The 18,941-nt window shown below is 37.9% G+C and overlaps 1 protein-coding gene and 1 pseudogene across 1 annotated transcript in view; both read left to right on the plus strand.

Moving 5' to 3' along the window:
- BBOX1 (gamma-butyrobetaine hydroxylase 1) overlaps positions 1 to 18,941 on the plus strand; it is a 66,378-nt gene that overhangs the window by 15,823 nt on the left and 31,614 nt on the right. The gene's annotated exons all lie outside the window — the stretch shown is intronic.
- Positions 11,586 to 12,401, plus strand: LOC100956630 (annotated as a pseudogene).

The following is an 18,941-nucleotide window of genomic DNA, read 5'->3' on the forward strand; positions in this document are numbered from 1 at the left end:
CATTTCCCCACAATTCTAGATGCCTCCCTTACAGCAGAATCAGTCTTTGCTACCTACTGAATCAGATTACAATGTTTTAGTCTATAATTATAACCCCTCCTGTGTTTCAAAAGGGGCATTCCATAAGAGAAAGTAAAAACTGTCAAGTAACTGTCAAGACCCTCTAAAATCTATTTGCTTTGCAGATGGCAAGAAAAAATAGTAAGCTCCCTCCTTCTTTGCAGAGTACCATGTGTTTACAATGAAGATTTTATGACCGTGTAAAGAACAAGGTCGGTTTAGTGAAGAGACCATTTTTACAGAGCCTTGTCAAAAAGCAAAAACCACGTATGTTTAAATTAGCAAGTAACACATAAAGTAAATACACCTCACCCCGTGAGATATTTTGCCCTTATCTCTAAGCCTTAGCCCATCCATTCTTGAATACTGAGAGGTGAAAGTCTGTCGTGCAAGTTAGCGGTGGAGAAGGGTATTTGAAATGTTGCTGGGTAACTATAAAAATAGCAAAAGAACTGGGGAGTTGTTTTTTGTTTTGCTTTGTTTTGTTTCTTTTTTCAAGGATACACCAGGTTAGAATGGCTTCCAAATAGTTCCCTCCACATAGCAGCCCCACAGTAATCAATCAAGCCTCCACGTCATTCACCCCAATGTCTTCCCTTCTCAAGGCAGACTTAATAAAGCTTCCTTCCTGAGATCACCAGACGTGTGCTCTGATGTGCAGGTTTGACAACAGCCTACAGACTTCGTATGTCTTACAATGGAAGAAATACTCTATTCTTTTATGCCTGTCATATGTGAAATGGACCTATTAACTTTCGAAGAAGTACCTTTGGGATTTTGATGAAATTAATACAGCTATGTCACGTGTATGAAAGTTTATGAATGTGTACTTTGCTCCATTTTTTCTGCTGTGCCATCTTGATGTCTTTCAACATACCCTTTTCTGAACTCTATGTAATGTTCTGACAGTATACCCAAGATGGGAGACTCAAAACCGGGGATGCACCTGCAGTGCCTGTGCTTTTAGCAGACACCACTGTACTGGAGGTTGTCTTCACAGCCATATCTCACGCTTTGGTTTTCCCTTGTAAACGCTGTGTAAGCTCTTCTTCCTCCTTCCTTTTAATTCCACCCATACTTGTAGCTAGAAAACACATAACTGCATGCTCAGAGATAAATATTTGAAATAAGTCTATTTTACAGCAGGGTACATTATAGACAATTTTTAGAATCTATTCACTTACATCTATTACTTTTTTAAATGCTTAGATAAGAGACATGGTAATTATATCCTTTCTGAAAAATCATTTGCTTTAGCAGCTTCATAAGACAATGCTAGTGCCAGGCAGAACCTTTGAAACCTGGCATCTTATAATATTTAATAGCCTTTGGAAAGTTTAAGGATATTTTTGAGAACCCAAACCAAATTTAATTCAAGAATTATTATAGTTTACTCCTTTTTCATATTTTTTTCAGTATAGTTGATACATCAAAATTTAAGGGAAATATTCTAACTTCCTTACTCTTGGAAAAATAATTTTCTATAATTCTACTAAAGTATATTTATTGTTTTTTCTTTTTTTTTCTTTTTTTTTTTTTGCAGTTTTTGGCTGGGGCTGGGTTTGAACCCACCACCTCCAGCATATGGGGCTGGCGCCCTACTCCTTTGAGCCACAGGCATCACCCTATTTATTATTTTTTTAAAAACAGGGTAAAAGTAGAGTGGGTTTTCTTTAAGGCATTGAGGAGCTTCCATTTCTTACAAGCAAGGCATACTTTTGTTTTCTGCAGCCCAGGAATGAGTTTTATAACACTGGCATTTGGACTATAAATTTAGAATTTATAAATTTAGAAAATTTCCAAAACGTTGCAGTTTTTAAAAGCGAAGCTGGATTACTTTATACCGTGCTTTCGCATTTACCAAACCTACACAAAAGGGATAAATTTAGCCTTGCATTTTTGCTAGTTGCCTACTCATTAGGAGATTCACCAGTTAATTGAAAAAAAAAAGAAAGACGACGGCTTCAAAAGCAGAACTAGATTTACAAAAGTTTAGTTTTGGATTTGTGGTTCGCGTCATCATATCTAATTTTTTTTAAAACTCTAGACCCAAACTTTCAAACGTACCCATAACAACAAGCTGTAGGCTCTCCCAGAAGGGGGAAAAAATGGATCTTAAAAAAATGTTGACGTTATTATTCAAATCTATTGATTTTCCTAATCTCTAGCTATGCAAACTAAATTAAATGTTTAATTCTATTCCATTCAGTGAATTCTCTCACTGTTTTCTTTTTCTCAAAATTCTGTATTATTCTCAATCTGTAACTTTGTTCTTAATCCAGAACGCAGGACAACAGTGAAAGTAAGAATATCTCAGCCAGAGGCCTTGCTAGGGCTGTGATCTTGAACAACTTACTTAACCTTTCTATGCCCCCAAATCTTCATCTGGAGAATACAGATAATCATAGTATCTACCTGCCTTCTTGAGTAGAGCAGTGTTGGGTGCAGCGCAGCACAATCCCTATTAACTTTCTTCTTGTGTTTGCCATAAAAGTGGTTGTAAATAACTATAGACAGCATCCCTGAGAGTTTTAATAGCCATCTTGAACAGTATATTTGTTTTTTGTTTTTTCTTTAATGCAGAGTTCTACAATCAAAATTCCTTCTTCTTTGTCTCCTCTTGGCTTTCACATTCCCATGGATATTGCCTGTTTGCACAGAGAAGACTGATACGCTTATGGGGAAGTTACAGAGTAAAAGATTGAATACAGTGTCCGTCTTACCAACAATTTAGCCTTTCTCATCTCATGTCTGGAGTATGGAAATAACACGGCCTTTGTTCACAGCCAGCTTGCACAACTAACTCTTCAGGGTAACCCCCTGATGCCCACAATCATCTCTCCTTCCCCTGGCTTGGGGGCTCATGACCTACAGGGTAAAAGTCTTCACTGGGGCTTTCTAATCATCTCAGAATCTAATACCCCCTCCATAAGCCTCTGGACTCCTATTTTTGCCCAAGCTTTGCTTACTTCCTGGATCATGAATTCTACTCTTTCTGTCTGGTTAAACTTTATCTACCCATCCTAAAAGGTCTACTCACATCCCAGTGAAGTTCATTTCTGATAATTCTGCCCTATGTTTATTTTTATATTACCATTATAATATCTTATGCTTGAGCTCACCTTACATGAAAAATTATGTATATTCATAAGTCTATCTCAAAGGTGAACAATTGCCATTAAAAAAAAAAAAACTTTAGCCATCCAAACAGTGTTTTTATCAATGGCCAAAATTTACAGAGCTGGCAGATGGTTTCACTTAAATATGATTAAAGAAGGCTGTGAAAAGATTGGTCAGTTATATAGAAATGTTTGGTGAAGCTGAAATAACCAGGAAACTTAGGAGAAAGTGGCTGTGTCATCTATTAATTAGTTAAGGATAGCATTAGGTGAAAATACCATAAATTATCAGCTGTACTATGTGTCACATATGTGCTAGATGCTTGGGAAAGAAAAATTCTAAATGCAAAACAAGTATACTCCTATCACCATATAAAAGCAGATGATTTTAATAAGAAAAATAAGGAACAAATTTAAAGAAAGAAATCTACAGAAAATGATGTGCTCATACAAAAAGGATGCATAGTCTCTGTAAGTCCTAACTTCAGTAGGGTATAATCAGAATTTCTAGCCCAGAATAAACTTATCAACATACAGTAGAACCTACAGAGATGACCATCTCCCTATGTTTACCCCTTCCTAAAGTTGACTTAATCTTCATAGACTGGACATGTACTACAAGTACAAGGTCTGACAATTAAGTTTGAATTTGCCACTGTGCACTTACATTGGCAGCATTATACAAACAACTCAGTAGGGTTTCCTAACGTTGGGATACCAGAGTCTCACAGCTGTGTTTATATCAACATGTGGTAGTGCCTTGCTGAGGGGTGTTCGTTATTGTTCTTACGTGTTTTCACATGCCATTGCAAGAAAAGCCAGAGCTTAAATTAGAGCAATGAACAAACATTAAATTTCTTCTTAAACTTGGCAAGAATGGAAGTGAAATCAGAGACATGTTAGTCCTACCTCATGGGGACAATTCCATGAAGAAAACAGCTGTGTACAAATGGCATAAATGTTTTTCTGAAGGGAGAGAAAACTGTACTGGTGAAGAGAGGTCAGGATGGCCAGTAGTGAGCAGAACTGACAAAAAATGTTGCAAAAATGTGCTGGGTTGTATGTCAAAATCATCAGCTGACTGTGAGACTCATAACAGACCCTGTAAACATAGATAGAGAAACAGTAAAATCTTAACTGTTTGGCCTGAGAAAGGTGTCCGCCAAAATGGTTCCAAAGGAGCTCACCGATGAACACTGTCTGTAAGAGATTTTTTAGCCAGTAAACAAGTAACTATATTGGAACACCCTCCCTACTCACCTGCTCTGGCCCCAAATAACATTTTTTTCACCCAAACATAAAATAAATTGAAAAGAAGATAGGTTGATGACATTCAGAACATCAAGGATGACACGATGGAAGCTTTCATGGCTATTCTAGAAAAGAGTGCCAAACTTACTTTGAAGGGTAATCTAAGTACTGGTGCTGGTGCCGGTGCATAGCTTCCCCAGGGGAGAACTTTGAAGGTGATGGTAGTGATATTCAGCAATGAGGTATATAGCACTTTTTCTAGGATGGTTTGTGAATTTAATTGTCAGAGCACATACATGTCACTACAACAGGCCTGTTTCCTTACATTGACCACCTGTATATGTTGAGCAGTTTGTTACAGTCCTTTGAGTGGACAACTTACAGAGGTTCTGCTATATATATAATGAACAATGATAAAGGGAATTAAGTGATTCTCCTGGAACAATGAGGAAAACCAGAGGCATGGTGAGCCCTCTGCTCAGAGCAGATGGTCCAAGTTAATGCTGCTCCATAGAGAGCCTTCTCCATCTCAGCTAATGCCAACTCCATCTCTCCAGCAGCATCTCATCCTTGTCTCATCTCTTTCTGTCATGTCACCCATCCAATTTATTGAAAAGATATATTACCTCCATCATCAAAATATTCCCGAATCCAACCATGTCTAACTGCCTTCCACTATTAACCTGTCTAAACCACCTGTATCGTATGTCCTTCTTCTTCCTGTGTCTTCTCCTACTCCCAAACTACGCTTCCTTCTTCACAATTTTTTAGCACATTTGCCATATGGCAGCAACTGAGCTCAGGAGTTAATACTTATGGTCTTATTTAATACTAGGAATAACTCCACTTAGGCCGCAGTAGAACTGCAACCATTTTATACATGAGAAAATGAGACTGATAGAAATTAGTAACTAATCTAAACTCAAGGAGACAAGAAGAGCCAAGATTTGACTGAAGGACACGCATCAATTAAATACTTCCCATTGTCCTCCTCTTATCTGTGCTCACAGCACTTTTGTGGCTTCTCTCTCTGTCACTACAATTACTGCCCTGTATGGTTATTATCTGTGTATTCACTCTTTTCCATGGGACAGTCAAAATTCAAAGAAATAACTAACATTAGTAGCAGATACCATTTATTGAGCACCTATCATGCGCTGTGCATTTATTCACTCATTCCTCAATGATTGTCTGATTCATACTGGGCACTGACCTAGATGCCCAGGATTCAGTGGTGAACAAAATAGAGAAAGATCCTGCCCCTGAGCAGTTTACATTTTAGTAGGGAAAGAGACCCATAAGTTTACAAATCTATCTATAATACATCATGTCCAATAAGGACACAGTCATAGGCAGGTTGGTAGATGCAGTGGTCAGAGTATGTGAAAGTTCTCTTACGAGTTCTTCTATTTTTTCACTGACACAAAACACAAAGTTGACAGCGAAGCATTAAATATGAGGGGGAAGTGGATAGAGTTTGAGGGTGGAGAATGTGGGTATCAGTAAACAGGGAAGCATCAGATATTAACTGGAGGTTAATGGCCACACAATAAGATCAGGGTGTTTTGTTCCAGCCATGTGCAGCTGCTTCAGTTCGGGGGAAGATTTAACCAGGCATCGGGCACATGTTAAGCTCCCTACAGATGTTATCTCATTTAAATTTCACCCTGTAGGTTTCTTTCATTCTGCATCTTCCAGATAAAAAAGTTTATCTTAGAGAATTTCTCACTTTCTGAAGGGCAGGCAGAAGGGAAGTGTCAGACTTAGGATTTGAATCCAGATCTATCATCTTCAAATCTTTAAGTTATTAACTTTGACACTATGCCCATACCATGCAGGTCCTTTGTCCTCATCTCTATACAAGCAGTTTTGAGATTTTGTGATGTGGGTCATTCTTACTGGGATTAGATGATATCTGAGGGTGGTTTTGATTTGCACTTCTCTAATAATGGACAATGAGCATTTTTTCATATATTTGCTAGCCATTCGTCTGTCTCCTTTAGAGAAAGTTTTATTCATCTCTCTTGCCCATTGATATATGGGATTGTTGGCTTTTTTCAAGGGAATTAAATTGAGTTCTCTATAGATTCTAGTTATCAAGCTTTTGTCTGATTCAAAATATGCAAATATCCTTTCCCACTGTGTACTTGTCTGTTTGCTTTGGTTGTTATCGCCTTAGCTGTACAGAAGCTTTTCGATTTAATTAAGTCCCACTTGTTTATTTTTGTTGTTGCAATTGTCACAGAAGTCTTCTTCATAAAGTCTTTCCCCCAGGCCAATATTTTCCAGTGTTTTTCCTATGCTTTCTTTGAGGATTTTTATCATTTCATGCCTTAAATTTAGGTCTTTTATCCATCTTGAATCAATTTTTGTGAGCGGAGAAAGGAAGGTGCAAGTCCAATCAGTCTTCTACATGTGAATATCCAGTTCTCCCAGCACCATTTATTGAAGAGGGATTCTTTCTTCCAGTATATGTTCTTGTTTGGTTTATCGAAGATTAGGTGGCTGTATGTAGGTTGTTGAAATGAAATGTACTTTCATTTCCTGGTTTTCTATTTGATTCCAAATGTCTATGTCTCTATTTTTGTGCCAGTACCATGCTGTTTTGACCACTATGGTCTTGTAATACAGCCTAAAGTCTGGTATGCTGATGCCTCTGGCTTTGTTTTTATTACTAAGAACTGCCTTAGCTATATGGGTTTTTTTCTGATTCCATACAAAACGAAGAATTATTTTTTTCCAAGTCTTGAAAGTACGATGTTGGTATTTTAATAGGGATGGCCTTTTATAGAGGTCCTTCACATATTTTGTTAGGTATATGGGTTTTTCTGTCAGGTATATAGCTTTTTGTTAGCTATATGGGTTTTTTTCTGATTCCATACAAAATGAAGAATTATTTTTTTCCAAGTCTTGAAAGCACGATGTTGGTATTTTAATAGGGATGGCCCCTTTACAGCGGTCCCTTTATATAGGCCCCTTTGTTAGGTATATTCCTAGGTATTTCATTTTCTTTGGAGCTATGGTAAAGGGAATTGTGTCCTTAGTTAGCTTCTCATCTTGGCTGTTATCGGCGTACATGAAGGCTACTGACTTGTGGACATTGATTTTATATCCTGAGATATTACTGTATTTTTTGATGACTTCCAGGAGTCTTGTGGCTGAGTTTTTGGGGTTCTCTAAATATAAGATCATATCGTCAGCAAAGAGGGAAAGTTTGACCTCCTCTGCTCCCATTTGGATGCCCTTTATTTCCTTCTCTTAATTCTTGATTTCTCCAGCCAGATGGTCAATTTTGTCATAAGGCTAAGCATATAGAATATGCTGGATACCTAATAGTCCTTCACAAAAATACACTTCTCTCCTTTCACTTAAACTTGTTCAGAAGCCTCATTTATACATTCTCAGGGAGGCTTTCAAAATTTGACTGGTTATCACCTAGAGCAGTGATTTTCAACCAGTGTGCCACTGCACACTGAGAGGATCTTTGGTGTGCCTTGAGAGGATCTTCAGTATGCCACAAAAATTTTAAAGACCATTAATTAAGACATTTTTGAAAGAAATTCAAAGCACAATAAGTACATTCTTTTTTTAATTCTTTTTTTTTTTTTTTTTTTTTTTGTAGTTTTTGGCCGGGGCTGGGTTTGAACCCGCCACCTACAGCATATGGGGCCAGTGCCCTACTCCACAGGAGTGGCTTTATTGTTCTTTATTCTTTTCTTTTTTTTTAATCAACATAATTTAAGTGTGTCATGGAAGTTTAACTATAGGTTCAAGTGTGCTGTGAGATAAAAATGGTTGTGAAACCCTGACCTAGGGCAAATATTCTATAGATTTCTTAATCTTTTGAAATACTAAGTTGTGTTCAGACACAATCCCATTTTTGGTGGGTCAATTCTGGTCTCTAGTTGTCACTAATATATAGGAAAAGATTTGTTTAGAATATAGAACATACTAGTTTTCTGACAATGTTTTATGTGTCAGCCCTGAACTACACACCAGGGTGGAGGGGAGAAAGGAAAAGTGATATTGGTAAGAAAATAAAGAAAAATGACATGATCCCCAGCTCGCAAGCAGCTTACAGTCCAGCGGAGGGAAGAAGTCCTGCCGGAGCAGCCTCCCTTTCCACCTCATCTGCTACAACTCCCTCTTGTCTCACTTCTAACCTCAGTGACCTTGAGTTCATCAAGCAAGAAGATCCCCCATCTCTCCACTATCCCTCCAGCCTGGCCGCCTTTCCTCCTGTCCCTTGCATGCCTGCCTTCCTTCATCTCTCAGGATTTGGCATAAATAGCTTATTTTTAGCATAGCTGCTCTCAACCCCCATATCTAAATAAATTTCCCACCCAATTCCCCACAGCTATTTATCATTGTTATATACCCATTGGGAACCCTCAAGGCACTTGCCAGCATTTTCCTCTATTTATCCCTCTGCTTCCTCATTTATGCACCCTTTTCCCCAAGGGAAGCCATCATACCTGTCTTTATTCAAGGATGTTGAATATGATCTCTTTCCCTTAATAAGATTTTCTATAAAGATGCATCAAGTAAGTGAAACACTTCAAAAAATGTGGCAAGCACCGGGAATGAGATGCTGGGGCCAGAGAAATCAGATCCAGTGGATTCTAAAAGGAGGGCATTGCAGAGGCTGTCAGTGCCTACCATAGCCCCTCTGCATTTGCCCCATATGTGCCAGCAGCTTCTCATCACAAGACTGCTGTTGTCCCTGTCTGCCTGAGGAAGCATCCTTGGCAAGCACACAGGGAATCCCAAAATGACCTAGGACCAGGTGCCCAGGGGAGCAGCCCTCAACCAACCAGGAAGGGTGGGGAGGCATGCACATCTCAGCCTGTATGCACCCCAGGGAAACACCTCTGAGGGATACTCAAACTGTTCCCATGAAGTCTGATGGTGCAGAGCCCCACTGCCAAAAGCAATAATGCATTCATTACAACACCTTCCAACGGACTTCTGCCCTGCCTTACTGCCCGATTTCAAATGAGGGCTTCCAGGGGTTCTTTGATATGTTTGCTGTAATCAAATCTTATCTCAAGGCCAACTTCTGGAAGATCTCAATGTAAGAGACAATAAACGACAAGAACCTTGAATCTTGAAAGCTATGTGGATTTCGATGGATAAGATGTAAAAAGTTTTTTTTAAAAAAGGAATAAAAAGTTGAAATAAGACAGGACAGGATCCCCATAGAGCAAAATAAGAAAATTAATTAAAACCCTATTTCTACTCAGCTACCTTTTTCTGCTAAGGGTCAGACTTTGGTTTGGGTAGGGCCCTCGAAGGTATTTACAGAAAAAGACGGTAAGAAATCAGTTGATCCCTTACCCATTAGATAAGCTGTTTCAGGATCAGCAGCTCCACTTAGGGCAGGCGGACTAAAGGTCCTAAATTCTTGAAATAACACATTGCAACCAGCAAGCTGCACTCATGAATCTGTAACCAAAGAGCTTCTTTGTGTCTTTTCCTTTTTGAAATACAACTCAGGATCCAGGAATGTGATGCTTAACCCTGAGAAGTAAACCTGGTACAAATGGCTCCTTGAGAGCCAGCGTGTAGCCTGTTCATAAATTTTATGGTGTGTGAAGCACATGTCCAAGGAAGTATTTATTAGTAAGGCCATAAGTTAAATTAGGAATGGTTCATACCTTAAATATTCCCTCACTTCCCATACTGTTTATGTATCCAGACCCAAGTGTGAAATTTCAGTTTGTATTTAGCATATTCTCCTTACAAATGATTTACTCCACTTGAATGTGTTTTGTTTTGAATGGTTCTGTTTTATAATTGGGGGAAAATGAGAGAATGATTTAAAATGACTCTTTGAATGTTAAAGTGTCTGTGCAGATATCACAGAATGATTTTCCTGTGGATTTAATGCACTGTAATATTCTTGCAGGGATATTAGCCCAGACATACTTTTATCATTGCACTTTACCTTACCGCTCTTTGCAGATACTGTGTTTTTACAAATGGAAGGTTTATAGCAACATTAAAGGAAGTCTATCAGTGCCATTTTTCCAACACCACATGGTATCTTCATATCTCTGTGTTACATTTTGGTAATGCTCTCAATATTTCAAATTTTTCCATCACCATTAAGTTATTGTGATCTGTGATCTGTTATAGTGATCAGTGATCTTTGATGAGGAGCCACGAAACATACACATATATGACAGCAAAATTAGTCAGTAAATATTTGGGTTCTGACTGTTCAACCTACTGGACATTTCTCGATCTCTCTCTCTGTCTCTCCTAGGACCTCCCTAATCCTAAGGCCAGTGAATAACTCTGCAGCAGCTTCTAAGCTTTCAAGCAGAAAGAATAGTCTTTCACTTAAAATCAAAAGCTAAAAATGATTGAGCTTAGTTGAAGAAAGCATATCAAAAGCTGAGATAGGTCACCAACTAGGTCTCTTGCACCAGTTAGCCAAGATGTGAAAGCAAAGGAAAAGTTTTTGAAGGAAATTAAAAGTCCTACTCCAGGAAACACACAAATAATAAAAAAGCAAAACAGCCTTATTGCTAATATGGAAAAAGTTTGAGTGGTCTGGACAGAAGATCAAACAGACCACAGTAACTCCGCAAGCCAAAGCCTAATCCAGAGCAAGGCCCTAACTTTCTTTACTTCTGTGAAGGCTGAGAGAGGTGAGGTAACAGCAGAAACAAAAAGGCTGATGTTAGCAGAGGTTGGTTCATAAAGCTTATGTTATCTCTGTAATGCAAAAGTAGAAGTGAAGCAACAAGTGCTGATGGAGAAGCTGCAGGAAATCATCTAGAGAATCTAACTGAGTGAGGAAGGTGGCTACATTAAACAATAGATTTTCAGTACAGACAAAACAGCCTTATATTAGAAGAAGATACCATCAAGAATTTTCATAGCTAGAAAGAAGTCGATACCTGACTTCAAACCTTCAAAAGCTAGTTTGACTCTTGTAAAGAGTAATGGAGTTAGCAACTTGAAGTTAAAGCCAATTCTCACCATTCTGTCAATACTACCTGTCACTTAAGAGTTATGCTAAATCTAGTCTGCCTATGCTCTGTAAATGGAAGAACAAAGCATGCATGACAGCACATCCATTTACAGCATAGTTTGCTGAGTATTTTAAGCCCACTGTTGAGACCTGCTGCTCAGAAAAAAAGCTGGGGCTTTTTTAGGTAATTGGTCATCAACAATGCATTTGGTTACCAAGAACTCTAAAGAAAATGAGTAAGGAGATTAAAGTTTTTCTGATGCCTATTAATACAACATTCATTCTCAGCCCACAGAACAAGGAGTAATTTTGGATTTCAAGCCTTGTCATTTAAGAAATACTGTACAGTTTATAAGACTATAGCTGTTACAGCTAATGATTCCCCTGTGGAATCTGTGCAAAGTAAATTGAAACCTTATGGAAAAGACTCATTATTCCACATACCATTAAGAATATTAGGCCCTTCCACCGTGGCAGGCATTGGAGTTTCCAGCTGCTATTGCAGCCATGGCTTTGCACTACCCCATGGCCATGGGTCTCAACAAGGGCCACAAGGTGACCAAGAACGTGAGCAAACCGAGGCATAGCTGCCACCTCAGGTGTCTCACCAAACACACGAAGTTCGTGCAGGACATGATCCAAGAAGTATGTGGTTTTGCCCCATATGAGCAGTGTGTCATGGAGCAGCTCAAGGTCTCCAAGGACAAATGGGCCCTCAAGTTCATCAAGAAAAGAGTGGGGACACACATCCATGCTAATAGGATGCAGGAAGAGCTGAGCAACGTCCTGGCTGCCATGAGGAAAGCAGGTGCCAAGAAGGACTGAAAGCCCCTTCCCTTGTGCACAATAAAACCTTTATAGATAAAGAAAAAAAAGAATATTAATAACTTGAGGGAGGGGCAAAATATTACCATTAATGGGAGTTTGGAAGAAGTTGACTTCCATGGATGACTTTAAAAGGTTCAAGACTTCAGTGATTCTTTGCAGATGATATGATAATATATCTGGAAAACACCAGGGATTCTACTACAAAACTCTTAGAAGTGATCAAGGAATACAGCAGTGTCTCAGGTTACAAAATCAATACTCATAAATTGGTACCAACAGTAGCCAAGCTGAAAAAACAGTCAAGGACTCTATTCCGTTCACAGTAGTGCCAAAGAAGATGAAATATTTGGGAGTTACCTAACAAAGGATGCGAAAGATCTTTATAAAGAGAACTATGAAACTCTAAGAAAAGAAATAGCTGAAAATGTTAACAAATGGAAAAACATACCATGCTCATGGCTGGGAAGAATCAACATTGTTAAAATGTCCATACTACCAAAAGCAATATATAATTTTAATGCAATCCCTATTAAAGCTCCACTGTCATACTTTAAAGATCTAGAAAAAATAATACTTCATTTTATATGGAATCAGAAAAAAACTCAAATAGCCAAGACATTACTCAGAAATAAAAACTCATACTACCAGACTATACTATAAATCAATAGCAATCAAAACAGCATGGTATTGGCACAAAAACAGAGAGGTAGATGTATGGAACAGAATAGAGATCCAAGAGATGAATCCAGCTACTTACCATTACCTGACTTTTGCCAAGCCAATTGAAAACATTGAATGAGGAAAAGATTCCCTATTTAATAAATGGTGCTGGGTGAACTGGCTGGCAACCTGTAGAAGACTGAAACTGGACCCACACCTTTCACCATTAAATAAGATAGACTCTCACTGGATTAAAGATTTAAACTTAAGACATGAAACTATAAAAATGCTAGAAGAAATTGTAGGGGAAACACTTGAAGAAATCGATCGGCCTGGGCAAAATTTTATGAGGCGGACCCCCTGGGCAATTGAAGCAACATCAAAAATGCACTATTAGGACCTCATCAAACTAAAAACTTCTGCACAGCCAAGAATACAATAAGTAAAGCAAGTAGATAGCCCTTAGAATGGGAGAATATTTTTGCAGGTTATGTCTCCAACAGGTTTAATAACCAGAATCCATAGAGAACTCAAATGTATTAGCAAGAAAAGAACAAGTGATCCTATCTCAGGGTGGGCAAGGGACTTGAAAAGAAATTCCTCTAAAGAAGATAGGCGCATGGCCTACAGATATATGAAAAAATGCTCACCATCCTAATCATCTGAGAAATGCAAATCAAAACTACCTTAAGATATCACCTAACCCCAGTAAGATTAGCCCATATCACAAAATCCCAAACCAGAAATGTTGGCATGGATGTGGAGAAAAGGGAACATTTCTACACTGCTGGTGCGAATGAAAACTAATATGTTCCTTTTGGAAAGATGTCTGAAGAACACCTAGAGAACTAAAAATAGACCTGCCATTTGATCCTACAATTCTTTTATTAGGTATATATCCAGAAGACCAAAAATCACATTACAACAAAGATATTTGTATCAGGATGTTTATTGCAGACCAATTCATAACTGCTAGGTCGTGGAAGAAGCCCAAGTGCCCACCGACCCACAAATGGATCAATAAATTGTGCTATATGTACACCATGGAATATTATGCAGCCCTAAAGAAAGATGGAGACTTTACCTCCTTCATGTTTACATGGATGGAGCTAGAAAATGCTCTTCTTAGCAAAGTATCTCAAGAATGGAAGAAAAAGTATCCAATGTACACAGCCCTATTATGAAACTAGTTTATAGCTTTCATATGGAATCTATGACCTAATTATAGTTTAAAAATAGGGGAGGGGGAGGGGAAGGGAGGGGAAAGGATGGGAGGGAGGTGGATGGGTGGAGGGAGGGTGATTGGTGGGATTATCTCTATGGTGTATCATACAAGGGTACAAGTGAATCTTTCTAAAAGTAGAATATAAACATCTTAACAGAATAACTAAGAAAATGACATGAAGGTTATGTTAATCAGTTTGATGAAAATATTTCAAATTGTATATGAAACACCACACTGTACTCTATGATTGCATTAATGTACACAGCTATGATTTAATAAAAAAAAAAAAGACTTCAGTGGAGAGAAAGTAAGTGCAGATGTAGTGGAAATAGCAAGAGAATAGGAATTAGAAATAGAGCCTGAAGATGTGTCTGAATTGTCGCAATCTCAATCAAAAAAAAATTTTTTTTTGAGACTGAGTCTCTCCCCATTCTCTGGGTAGAGTGCCATGGCATCATTATAGTTTATAGCAACCTTAAACTCTTGAGCTCAGATGGTCTTCTTGTCCCAGTCTTCCTAGTAACTGGGACTATAAGCACCCGCCACAATGCCCAACTAGTTTTTCAATATTAGGTAGAGATAGGGCCTCACTCTTGCTGAGGCTGGTCTCAAACTCCTGAGGTCAAGCAATCCACCTGCCTCTGCCTCCCAGAGTGCTAGGACTACAAGCGTAAGCCACCATGCCTGCCAATAAAGTGGTTTCTTGAGATGGAATTACTGATGGTGAAAATTCTGCAGACATTATTAAAATTACAGCAAAGGATTTAGAATATTACACAAACTTAGTTGGTAAAGCAGTGGTTGAGTTGAGTCTAATTTTGAAAGTTCTACTGTGGGTAAAATACTATCAGACATCATTGCATTCTACAGAGAAATCTTTCATGAGAGGAACAGTTAATCAATGTGGCAAATGTGACTGATATCTGATTTTAAGAAACTGCCACAGCCACCCCCACCCTTCAGCAACCACTGCCTTATTGAGTCAGCAACAGTCACCATCAAGGCAAGATTCTCTACCAGCAAAAAGATGACTGGTTGCTGAGGGTTCAGATGATCACTTTTTAGCAATAAAGTATTTTTTAAATACATATTGTTTTATTAGACATAATGCTCTTAGTAGACTGAAATATAGTATAAACATAACTTTTATATATACTGGGAAACAAAAAGAACAGTGATATTCACTTTTAGTGGTCTCCAACCAAACCCACAATCTCTCCAAAGTAGGCCTGTGTATCTCTGAAAATTAGAATATTTTACATTCAGGTCATTATGATGAATTTGGACACTGATTAGTCACAGCGCTGTCTCTGAACGTCATGGTTAGCATAACCCAGTATAGGAGTGACTCGTGCTGGGACGCAGAATGGGCTGTGGTTCTTCAGCAAAGCTCCTCCCAGAAAGAGGCACTCCCAAGTAAGAGTTATGATTGGAAAATTGCAAACTTTGCAGAACTTAAAACTATCGTCACCCCACTCAAATAGTAAAATCCTATAAATTTGAAACTATTTATGTTATAGACTATGCTGCCCATTATGTTGACAGCCTTGCATTATCCTGGAGTCCCTCAGGGTGAATATTGTTAATGGTATATATCTAAAGTGTGGCATATTTACTAAAACCATTCTAAGCTTTTCCATGAGTTTAAAACAAAGAATATTTTGTGTGACTGTGCGTGTTGTTCTATGGTGGGAAAAATGACTCATGTAAAGACAAAAGTTCATTAAAACACGTGTATGGTGTGTGCCCTAAACAGATCCTCCTTGACTCCAGAAAGCAGTCAAAACATGAACTCAAAGTTTAAAGAAATTTATATCTTGTGAAAAGGATTTTTCAATCACTATTTTATTTGCCTGCCACACAGTTACTAAAACTCTCTGGAAAGTGATAATGACCTTAAGTAAAAACCCAAAACAGCATGGTTCAGTGAAACAGGCTAGCATGAAAAGAAGCTAGCTGACTTTTTAAGTACGCGAAGCCAAGGTTCATTTCACAAAAGGCGAACAGCAATGTTGTTGCAGTGTTGTGCAATAAAACCTGCTTAAAATGTTTTTTCTGCATTTAAAATTCAGACCAGGAGCCAAGGTTTATCTTTAAACATCCATGCTTGAACAAGTTCAGACAAAATGTTCCTAATTATAACTGGCTCTGCTTTCTTTCTTATCTAGTAGATTTCCTTTATAAGAGACCAGAATAAGCTATGGACAGACAGACATAGGACATTAAAGTAGCTCTAATGGTTGTATTTTAAGGCATTCAACTGTTTATTCTACGTGTTGGTTGTTAACATTATAGATGTTGGAATCAGTCACCAGGATTTCATTAACGACCTCTGGAAATCATTAGCAGCATGATTTGGGCCTCGGTTCCCTTCTCTATAACATGGTGATACTGAAATTTTCTATCACATCTACTTGTAGTGGAGATTAAAAGAAATAATATATGGAAAGCATCTAACACCATGCCTGACTCTTATAAAGTACACAGCAAAGATGAGCTATTATTATTATTTTTATGGGTCTACTAAGTGTCAGGCACAGTACTAGGCTTCCTGACATAATATCATTGCATGGTCATATAAGACCTGCAGGATAAATGTAATTGTCTCTATTTTATTAATTAAGAGATTGAAGACAGAGAAAAGGCCAAGAAATCAGCTGGGAGGCCAGATAATGATTCAAACCCAGGCCTCCCTGCCTCAGTATTCTTTTCTCCATGTATGTACCAGTCACATATGACTATTTAAATCAACAAAAATCAAATAAAGTTAAAACCTTCATCCCTCATTCAGCCAGCCAGATATTAAGTCTCATTAGACATATGTTTCTAGTAGCTATGATATTGGACAATGAAGCTACAGAATATTTCAAGCATTGCAGAAAATTCTATTGAATAGTAGTATAATTTATACTAATTTCTAGGCTGGCTCACTTTCAATAGGAAATAATAAATTTTTCTAATTATAATAAATGTTCTCTAACAAATTACTTAAACCTCTTGTGATAAAGACAATGCATTTACTATAAATAGTCATGAAGATAATAGCTAATTCTATCCAAAAATCTGCATAGAACAAAAAAACATACATTTGGACAGATCATCACAGTGACATAAAATTAGAGGAATCTTCACTTGCAGTTCAGGCAACCTTTTTTGGACAATGATAAGAACTAATGGTGATGGGAAATCCTCAAGCCAATAGGAAAAGGCCAGATGAGGGTCTAACATTTCATGAACCTCTGATCCACTGTAGGTCCATGATTTCCACTTGAGATTCATTAAGCTTAAAGCCATTTTCAACTTTTTTTTAATTTTCCAGATATAGTTCACTTAGGGATTAATTTTGGAAAGAGGAGACAGTGATGTGTTATTTGTGCCCTTAACACTACGTGAGTGAATTTTTTCTCCTAACTAGAAACCTAATGATTTTTCTACTTAGGCTGCCAATACTAAGCATATATGATTTATAATATCTATCATCCTGTCTCTGCAGAACATTTTGATTGGTATCAGATATTACAATCCAGGGACTTCAATGTAATATGCAAATGGGAGTGGTGAAGCAAACAGCCACTTAATTAAATGTTCAAAACAAAGACACATCAGTCGCCTCTTTGACAAAAGGCTCCTTCCCATAAAACCAACTCTGTTTGATTTTAGATGAAATAGCTCAGGCATGAGGGACAGACCTGGGGGGAATTTCGTGCATGTTAAAGAGTTGCTGGTCATCATAGAAAGAACATTAGATAAGGAATCAGAAGATGTGATACCCTCTCAGGATGCTGAATATACCTCAACTATATAGCATTTATCATACTGTGTTTTAATTGTCAGCTTCCATGTTAATTCATCCATAGACCTTGAGCTCCTTAAAACCTGGCTCCCGTCACAGTGACCTGTGGCATGGTAAAATACTAAGCTGATTGAGAAAATAAAATAATAAGTAATTACTGAGTAGCTAATATAATCAAGAAATATCAAGAAACTATAAAAAACTACCCTTCTCCTTGATCCCCTGAAATTCATAATCATTACCTTCACGCCTCATTGTCTGTTATTGCCCTAACCAACTTGTTATGTTCTAATTCAACATGATCTCTGTGCTGACCTGTTTCCCTTCACCAAAGTGACTTGGTTAATATTAAATCCTAAAGTTTTCCTAAATGTCAGAAGCACGTGAAAAGGGATGCTAAAAATTAAAAAGAAATTAAAACTAATGGACAAGAAAGAGCAGAAACGACTATAGTTCTTTCAGTTCTGGGGAAGGAGGAAAAAGCCAAAATGAGAAATTATCAGCTCCACTTCCTGAGAAGATACAGTAACTGACTTGGGCCTGCGGCCCGTGTTCAATACTAAAGAATATTCATGTACTAAAAAAAAGTTAATTTAGTCACTAGGGAGGCCTAATTTACAGTTGGCAATTTAGGTCCCGGAAATTCTGGTTCATTATGCAAGCTATTATGCTTAATAACCCAGAAACTTTGGCAATACAGGCATTTATAAGCTGATTAGCTTTTCCTACATAAACAAACCCACTTACCTCTGCAAATGTTCTTATGCAGCTAGGTGGTAAAATACCCAGAAGTGGCTCCTGGCATCTGCAAGCATCTTGTCACGAGTAAAGCCACTATTTGGCTCCTAAAAAAAAAAAAAAAAAAAAAAAAAAAAATTCTATTTCTGCAGAAACAGCCATGCTGACATGAAAGAGGGGACTTTGGTTTTGTTTTTCATAACATGACATATTCCACCATGGGAAAAGTAAAGCATTGCTCAGGCTGGTATTGTGATCAGAAGGTCTCCTTGTGTCATTTGTTAG

The sequence above is a fragment of the Otolemur garnettii genome, unplaced genomic scaffold (assembly GCF_000181295.1).
Source record: "Otolemur garnettii isolate 467f Iridium unplaced genomic scaffold, OtoGar3 scaffold00001, whole genome shotgun sequence".
Taxonomy (NCBI): Eukaryota; Metazoa; Chordata; class Mammalia; order Primates; family Galagidae; genus Otolemur; species Otolemur garnettii.